Below are 9,310 nucleotides of genomic sequence, written 5' to 3'. Positions count from 1 at the left end.
TTCAACTCCCAGAAGCATGTAGGGAACTAGAGAAATTAATTGTAACATGTACTACAATTCCCAAAAGGTTGCAGGGGATGAGAAAAAGTGGCAGAGCACAGGACTCTTGTCTTTTATTGTAGCATTCCATAATATTAGCCCTAAAACTATGTCACAAAAAAATAGCAAGGTGGGGAAAGGATCCGCTCACCTTTTATGTTAACAGTTTTTCATTGATTTGAGCAGGGAGAAAATAGCATTACATTTATTAGTCTAAGTCCAATTAGGCACTTAATAGATAAAGTAGGATCTGGCCCTGAGAGCATGTACTAGATATACAATACATGTATTATCAAATGTAAATACACCAAGGGAATGTAGGTCAGATAGTCCAGATAGCAATGACAAGCTGGGGCATCTGCTTTCTCCATTCACCCAAAAACAAATATTCAGTGTTAGGGTACAGAAACTAGTCACATCCTAGCTCAGTGGTTCTCAGTCTAAAATGTTTAGATTCAAGACACCCATCATTAGACTCAAGGCCCTCAGAAAATGCCAGTTTTTAGTTTTCACTCTTTTTTTTTTTTTCCACTATGGAAACATAATAGAACAAATCTTCTGCTGTGCAGGACCAGAAAGACCAGAGCAGGTCAGACTATTTTTGACACTATAAATTCATACTCGAAATAGTTGCGTTTATTGTGTGAATCGTGTAGGTGTTTGCACACCAGGTATATTAACATTGTATGGCATTCCATGACGTCCTTGAAAGGATTAAAACACCATAGGGTGCTAGAGTACCCTGGTTGAGAATCACTGTCCTAGACGTTCTTCACTTCCTTCCTTCAGAATCCATACTGGAAGCTATGGAGAAATAAGATGTTTGGTGTGAAGCATGAATTTGTCCTTAAAATGACCTGAAGTTATTGTGAAAGTCTGGGAAAGCTGCCTACACAATTTCTGGGTTTCCACCCCTCCTGAATTCTGTATGATTTTATGAAATAATGGGCGCATCCAGATGAGAGTGCACATGCCTCTTGTGGCGTCTCAAACCAGTTTGAGATGCCACAAGAGACACACTGAGAATGAAAAAATGTTCCCCACACTACATATTTGCAGCACGGGCTCAAAATTTGATACATGGATTTCCAGATATCAAATAAAAACACTGTGGAGAAAAGCAAAGCAGGGTACAGTTCCCCACTGTGCCTTGAGGCAAGCTGGAGCTCGGACCTCCAGGGACGCACTGCCATCTGGTCAGAGCATCTGTATGGTGCCCCCTGCTGCTCTAGCACACTGTGTTCGCATGCTGGGGAAAGTAGGAGTGGTGCAAGGCTGTGATCTGGGCACTGTCCCCAGTAACTAGGGAATGGAGGGGAGCGGGGGGGGGCTGGTTGCAGGGTGTGGGTCCCCTGAAGCAGTAGCAGCTGTAGGATGCTCAGGGCCTGCTGCGGCCAAAGCCCGCAACGGCATGGTGTGGCGCCAATCACCTCAGAGATGGCACTGCTCATGCTGCCCGTCACAGGACTGGCCCATCTTGGCGCGGCTGTGTGTGGGGCTGTGCAGCTTTAGGCAGCACCAGGGCTGCTTGCACTGTCACCCAGGGGCCAGCGCTGCTCACGGGGACTGCGTGTCATGCCAAGCCGGGTCCTGCCTCCATGGGCCTCACACGCTGTCAGGTCAGGCCAGGCTTGGACAGAACCCAGCCTAGTATGACACGTGGTCCCTGTGAGTGGCCCCGGTGCTGCCTGAAGGGAGACTGTGGGCCCTGTGGGGTTGTATGTGGGCCCTACCAGGGGCATGTGTGTGCCATGCAGGGGAAGCAGTGGCTCTTCAGGGGGACAGTCTGTGCGCTGTGCGGGGACCCTCTGGGGAGGCAGGGGACCCACCTCTCCTGAGCAGCCCCACCCATAGAGCCACCCCATACCCCCAGTCCCCCCACAATATCCACATCCCCAAGCAACTCCACAAACCCCTCACCCACATACCCAGCCACAAACTCCAAATCCCTGCACAAGACTCATACCCTGCAAACCTCACCCCCATAAATCCTGCACCCACTCTCAAACTCCCCCAACCTCCCTCTCCAAATTGCTTTACACTTGTAAATATATCAATAAAACATTGCCCTCTCTCTATATATAATGGTGCTTCATTTTAATACCAGAAGAACACTACGTTGGGTATTTTAATGAGAGAATTTGGGTTTCTTATCAGAGAACGTGCAATACATAAACAGGGAACACTAGGATCTCTGCTGGCGAGACAAGTGGCAAGACCTGTGCAGAGGAGCTGGTCCAGGGCCTGCACTGGGAACCCAGCTGGAGGGCAGATAAGGTGGCTGACCTCTTGGCCATTTGGGGCCAAGAGAACACACTTTGACAGTTCAAAGCAGACCACCACAAGGAGCATATCTTCTGGGCGATAGCTGCCCAGATGGCAGACTGAGGGCACCTCATCCAGGTCTGGCAGGGATGCAGCCTTGGGGCTGCAGGTCCAAGAGGCAGATGCTGTCACAGGTGGCAGCAGGTCACAGTCAGGCAGCAGACTGCTGCAGTGGGTAGAGGGTGCAGGGGCCACTCCAGGTTAGGGCTGCTTCAGCATTCCAGCTGGCACAAGGGGTAGTGTCCCCAGATACCAAGTGGCTGGGCCTCAAAAGCTCCTGAGGGCAAGTAGCCCTGAGCTGCTCACCAGGGTAGGTTTTCATATTGCTGGGGCCAGCACAGGGCAGATTTTTATACTGCCGAGGACAGCACAGGTGCTGCCCCCCTGGCTCTAGCTCCCCATGGCGGCAGATTGGAGAGGAGTTGGGCAGGGTTATTTTGCCCCAAGTGGCACAACATGCCCCACACCCAAGGGCATGTCCAGGCACGTGTGCCGAGGCAAAAATTCATGGCTCAAATTTGTGCCACTCCTATTTGAGCTGCTATGTGCTATGTGGATGTGCCCTATAGATTTATTTCAGACTTCAAACTCCATTTGGATGAGAAGGCAGGTCTTTGCCATCCGATTCCTACATTCTCCATGTTTAACCAAAATTTCTAAGGGTAAGTCTGCCAGGTCAACAAGAAACAGGTATAGCAATAAAATGTACTAATGATAGGCAACACCAGCTCCTAATAGGAAAACTGGCTTGTCATGGGAGAGAAAGGGGAGAAAGTCAGTTGGCAGGGGTGCATTATCACTTGATGGCAGCTGGCCAAACAGTCACCTGACTGAAGGATTGCAAAAAAAGAGGAGAGACAGGCAGAGGCTGACCCATTTACTTCCTTTTAGGCCATGCTCTATAGCTCAAGCTGAAGGATCTGTGTGTTGCCCCATAAGGCAGCCAACCTCTTTTCTGAATGCAAACGAACCTAGCGAAGAGTCCAGGGCACTGGAAACGCTGTGTTTAATATGTGGGTATGTTACTGATGCAAGCCGAAGCTCTGTGAAGCCTTTTTGTATCTGTATGCCTTTGCTTACATCTCGTCTGTGCCTCCTGGAGAGTTAAACTATAAACAAGAAGGTTCTGAGGGGCAAATATTTTTCTGGGTGGTTGACTGGATCCACTGCATGGTTGGGATAGACTTAGATGAGCTTTCAAATGCAGTGCATTCTTCTTTAGGGCTGCAGAAATTGCTTCTTCCTCACACCTGAAGAAGAATGCACTGCATTTGAAAGCTCATCTAAGTCTATCCCAACCATGCAGTGGATCCATAAAAAGATATAACCCAGAAAAATCCTTGTTTTTCACATATAGTTTCTAGACCACCACAGCTACAAACACCACTCCAACACTATCAAAGCACAATAGTCATATTTATGGTACAATCCCTGAAGAGGGTGCGTTTAAACAGGATTTGACCTGCAGACAGGCAGCTGGACTGTTTCACAGTAGAGAGAACCAGGTAAAGAGGCCAGTACCCCAGGAAGAACCCCAGAACCTTCAAGAATGAAAGACAACATCTAGATCAGGAGTGGGCAAAATGCGGCCCGTGGGCCGCATGCAGCTAGTCAGGCCATTCTATCCAGCCTGCGGGGACCCTAAAAAAATTAGAAAATTAATATTTATCTGCCCCTGGCTGCCTGTAATGCAGCCCTCAATGGCTTGCCAAAACTCAGTAAGTGCCCCTCTGCCCAAAATAATTGCCCGCCCCTGACCTAGATTCTATTGAGGTTGTAGTGGATGAAAATATCAAAGGATGTTATCAGGGGACCCAGCTGTTACAATCTGGGGAGTATCCAACAGGGACTTTGGTTACACGCTGCCATAGTAAGTTATTCCTAGCAATCATTTTCACCCTAACTTCCAGCTTACCACCTATCCATCTTCTAAGTTTACCAACCCTTCTATGTCCAGAAAAGAGCTCTGAAATTACCTGAAAACTAGCTACGGAAATCTTTTTTTCCTTCTGGCGATTGACTGGCAGTTATTTTGCCAGGCTCTGATCATATTTTTCTTCTTGCACTGTGACAAACCCCTTCTAGCAAGCTCACAAGCTACAAGGACATGTAGGGTACTATTAATTCATTTTCCTATTTAAATGAATTTCTAGTTAGAAGCACCAAGGAAGGACATAGAAGCAGCTGATAAATGTAGTAAGTGCATTTGTGGTTTCAAAAAGGTATTGGCAATGTATAGAATAATGGAACGTGAGGTAATCTGAGGAAAGAGGTACAGGTGAATTATTATCTTAATTTGTGGCACAGAATTAACAACAGTTCACTTTTTATTCATTTTTAAATGGTATGCCAGCAATGATCCATTATTTCAGGGGCAGGCAATTATTTTGGGCAGAAGGCTGCTTACCGAGATTTGGCAAGCCATTGAGGGCTGCAAGCGTAGCCCCACCCCTTGATAGGTGCCCCGCCCCCTGGTTGCCATCTTGGGGCCAGAAGTCCCACCCCCTAACCCCTGACCTTTGCCACCAGAAGTCCCTCCCCTTTCCCCCCCAGAATTACTCCTTTCAGCATGGGGTTTTGCCATCTCTGAACCAGAAAAATACCCAATTCAGTGAATGCACAAAATACCAAATCAAACATGTACTACAACATTCATTAATTTCATTAAAAAAATATTTTTGTTCTGATTTATATGCATTTGTGTAGTGTACATAGAGGTGATAGTATAATAGCTTAAAATGAAGTCTCACTCTTGTATACTGGGGAGGGGTGTGTGTGTGCATATATGCATGTGTGTGATGTGAGGGGTGGATAGAGTTTTGTGGGGGGCTATGTGTGGGGGAGAGGATGGCTGGGGAGGGTTGTGGTTTGTGTGGAGGGGGAGGGTTTGCCCACAGCCTGCCCTGCCCCCACATCCCACCCCACAGCACATTCCTGCAAGCCTGGGCTTTGCACTCTTGTCACTCCTGGCCCTGGGGCACTGGCATGGGCCCCATGGTCCTGCTCACTGCCACTTGCCCCACCTGCCACTGCTGCGCTTCTCCTGCCACTTCCCCATACGCCACCCCATCCTGGTCCACTCTGGCACCACATCCCAACTGCTGCTGCGGTCCCGGTGCTATATCTGGGAACCACGTGATGCCAGACAACGGCAGGCGGGGGAGAGCGGGGAAATGGCTGCAACAGGCAGGGGGAAGGGGCATCAAACGGACATGGAGAGCACAGCAACAGCTGGGCAGGAGCGCAGGGCCCATGCTGGTGCACTCGGGTCAGCAATGGCAGGGCCCAGAGTAGGGTGGGAGGAGCGTGGGGCGTGGACTGGCAGAGGCTCTATGGAGCCAGGCTGGGATGCTGAAGCAGGGGGAGAAGGGAGCCAGCTCAGCTCCACAGAGCCTCTGCCAGCCTGGACCCATGCTCCTGCCACTCTGCTCTGGGTCACACCAGTACTGGCTCTATGCTCCCGCCTGGCTGTCACTGCACTCCACGCGCCTGCTCACTGCCCCTTCCTCCTGCCTGCTGCAGCCATTTAACCACTCCTACCCACCTGCTGGCCAGCACCACATTGTTCCCAGCTGCAGCACTGGGACCACAGGAGCAAGCCCCAGCTGACCCTGAGGACTAGAGCAGTCATCCATGGTCCCCTGCCTCCCTCCCCGCCTCCTTCTTATCTGTATTTCCCTCAGCACAGTGGTGCGGGAACAGTCCCAGGCCAGAAGCCTTCAGAAGCCCCTGCTCGGCAGTCTTCCAGCTGGGGCTTGGGATCAGGGGATGGGGCTGGGCCAGACTTGCTGCTACAGCTGTTTAGTTCTGCCGCTGGCTCCCCTTGGCCCTACTGCCCTCGGCTCCTGTCATCTTTGACAGGCACCCAAGGATAAATAAATATTAATTTCCTAAATTTTTAGGGGCTCCACAGGCCAGATAGAATGGCCTGGGGGGGGTGCAGATCTGGCCCGCAGGCCATATTTTGCCTACTTGGTACTTGTTAGGGGTCACTGGAGTTTTTCTCTCTGATACTTAAAGAATTAAGATGGGGACAAAGTTTAACATTCAAATCCAAACAAAACTGGATGAGGATAAATAATAAAAGAAATTGAGTGAACAGCAATAATGTATCCTAGACATTTGACCAAAGTAGCCTATACTTTAATGATAATATCTATGAAAACTACTTCTGCACATACTTTGACATTACAAAAGAAATTAAAAATAATGACTTAAAGCCAGCTAGAAGTATGTAATGCTTCTGCTCATGTTCCAAGCATACACAATCTCTTAACAAATTTGATCTGTAAAAAATATTTTACTTGTGGGCTCAGGTTTGAGAAGCAGTAGTCATACATACAGTGCTAGCACACCCACCTGATCAATTTGCATGTGTTATAATTTTGTTATTCATTTAAATGCTATAACATATGCCTTTAATTAATTGCTGGTAGTTTTGCACTTGCAAAAAAGACCAGCTTCAAAATGGCTTATCAGTAACCAATATAGGGGAAGGGATGCTTTAATTCAGTGAAAGCACAAAAAATACTATTACATAATTTCTAGTGTTTTCACAACTTAAAATATCTTTCTTCATTAAGACTGATCCATTAAATAAAACTATTCTTGCTACTCTCTTGCTATAAACATGCAAGATGGGAAAATAGCATATATAAAACTAACTGGGCGCTTCGGCAGGAGATACTATGTCACTGTAGCAACACACTATAGCGATGTAGCATCATCAAGCACAGGCTGTGATGCTGCCATTATGTCGCCATAGAGACACACTCCCTCACTATAATGTATTGCTAGGGCAACATATGGCTAAAAATAACCATGAGCCGCTGGCATAGCGCACTATGTGCTGTTACTGCATACCAGGGCTGTGCAAAGCTTCAGTCCTTGATTTGATTCAGCAGAGATTTGGCCTGATTCGGTGGCCAAATCTCTGACTCCAAATCGAATCAGAGGACCCTTTAATCTCTCTGAATCGATACAGAAACCTGCAAATCTATTCAGAGAGACTTGGACATAGATACAGCTTTAAATTATTTTTCTACATACCTCTAGGTAGCAGGGGCTCTGAATGCTGCAGTGCTGGGGCAGATGCAGTGTCCCATAGAAGCACAGGGGAATCCCGAGCACACTGGGCAGCAGACCCAGAAGTGGACCAGAAGCCCTTCCATTCCACTTCCTGGTCCACTGGGGAACGTGCTGGGGGGCCCCTTGCATCCCCCTGGCTTGGCTACTGGTGCATCCTGGGTCAGGGGGGCACCAGGGGTCCCCCTGTGGCTGATTGCTGAGCTGGGGAGTGGGGGGCATGGGGAGGCCACCCAGTGCACTGCCCAGCAGACCCAGGAGTGGGCTGGAAGTACTTCCAGTCCACTTCCAGGTTCGCTGCTGAGCATGCTGGAGAGCCCCGCCGCACTGCTGCGGGACGCTCCATCCGTCCCAGCACCGCAGTGATCACAAGCCGTGCTGTTACCTCAAGGTATGTAGAAAAAAAACATTTAAGCTGTGCCTGTGTCTGAATCCCTGATTCGCTGAACCAGCATTGAATCTTCAGATTCGAATTTGGCTGAATCGAATCAGTGACAGTGATCTGAATCAACAGATCAAATCACTGTTCCCGATTCAGGCCAAATCCAAATCGAATAGGGCCTGTTTCACACAGCCCTACTGCATACTCATTTAGTACTTGATGTTGGAAATACTAAATGATGGCACAGCAAACAATAGCACCATAGGGCACTAATGAATAATTAAATTAAAGGGTAAAAAGTAACTGAAAACATCTATTGACTACTCTGATCATGTTATCCATAATTGAGTTTTTGTACTCTATGGCCATGGCTTCCTATTCCTTCATGAATCTCAGAACTAGTGCTCAGCTGAAAAAAGAAGCTGCTTATCTACTTTCAGACAGTGTTCTTGAGGATTTAGAACCACAACTAGAAATAAGACAGAGGGAAAGCAGGTTGCTATTTTGATAAAGTAAATTTGGAGCAATGAGAGCACGATGTTCATATATTAAATCATGTCATAACAAATGACGAATGTATTATGAAATGAAATATGCCAGTGTCAAGTGTCATATAACAGATGCCAGTGCAGTGAATTCCACATTCTCAATTTCATTAATTTTGTATTTTTCTATAAACAAACGTATGAATGCATTAATACGTCATACAAGTTACTCGGGGGGGGTGGGGGAGAGGGGGTCCCCCAAGCTGTAGACTCTTCAGTGCAGCAGGTTTTGTTTCAGGGCTGGTTTCCCCCTAAAAAAAACTTTTAGGAGTATAATTATATCAACCATAGGTTGTAACATTTTACTGACAATCATGCCAGTAAAAACCCAAATGTGGAGACGAAATTATACAAACATAAAGATGCCATATACTGGTATTGCATCTCTACTAGGGGAATTTTGCATCTGCAAAACCAGGTAAGCTATAACAAACACACTTTTATACTGGTATGACTGCATCTACTAGGGAAATGTTGTCCCTTTAAAAATCCCAGCATTATTAAAATGTGTAGAAATATCCAATGTGTACAACCCCTTCCTACAGGACACCAATCACACTGTTGAACTTAACATACAACAAGCAGATTGCAATAAATTTCTGGGCTCAATCCTGTAAATGCCATTACATCAGGTACAACCCTACAGGGAGCAAGAAGCCAAGAAAACTTCATCATCAACTTTATGTAAACAGTAATACGATCTTCCTCCTCTGCCTCAGCCCTTCCAAAGCAGTATGCATTTCATATGAATCCTGGAAGGAAGAAGGGGAGGTAGGATGGGAAACAAGTCAAACACAACTATAAGTTAATATTTTTTTGCTATATCTCTTCCTCATTAATTGGGGAAACAAATGAATAAGCTGCAGTAGCATGCCGATATGGCAAGCTGTGCAAGTAAAGGTCTTACTTTACCCAAGGTTTGGAAATGCAAACA

Source organism: Alligator sinensis, unplaced genomic scaffold (genome assembly GCF_000455745.1).
Source record: "Alligator sinensis unplaced genomic scaffold, ASM45574v1 scaffold227_1, whole genome shotgun sequence".
NCBI lineage: Eukaryota > Metazoa > Chordata > Crocodylia > Alligatoridae > Alligator > Alligator sinensis.
This window is presented reverse-complemented; position numbering follows the sequence as displayed.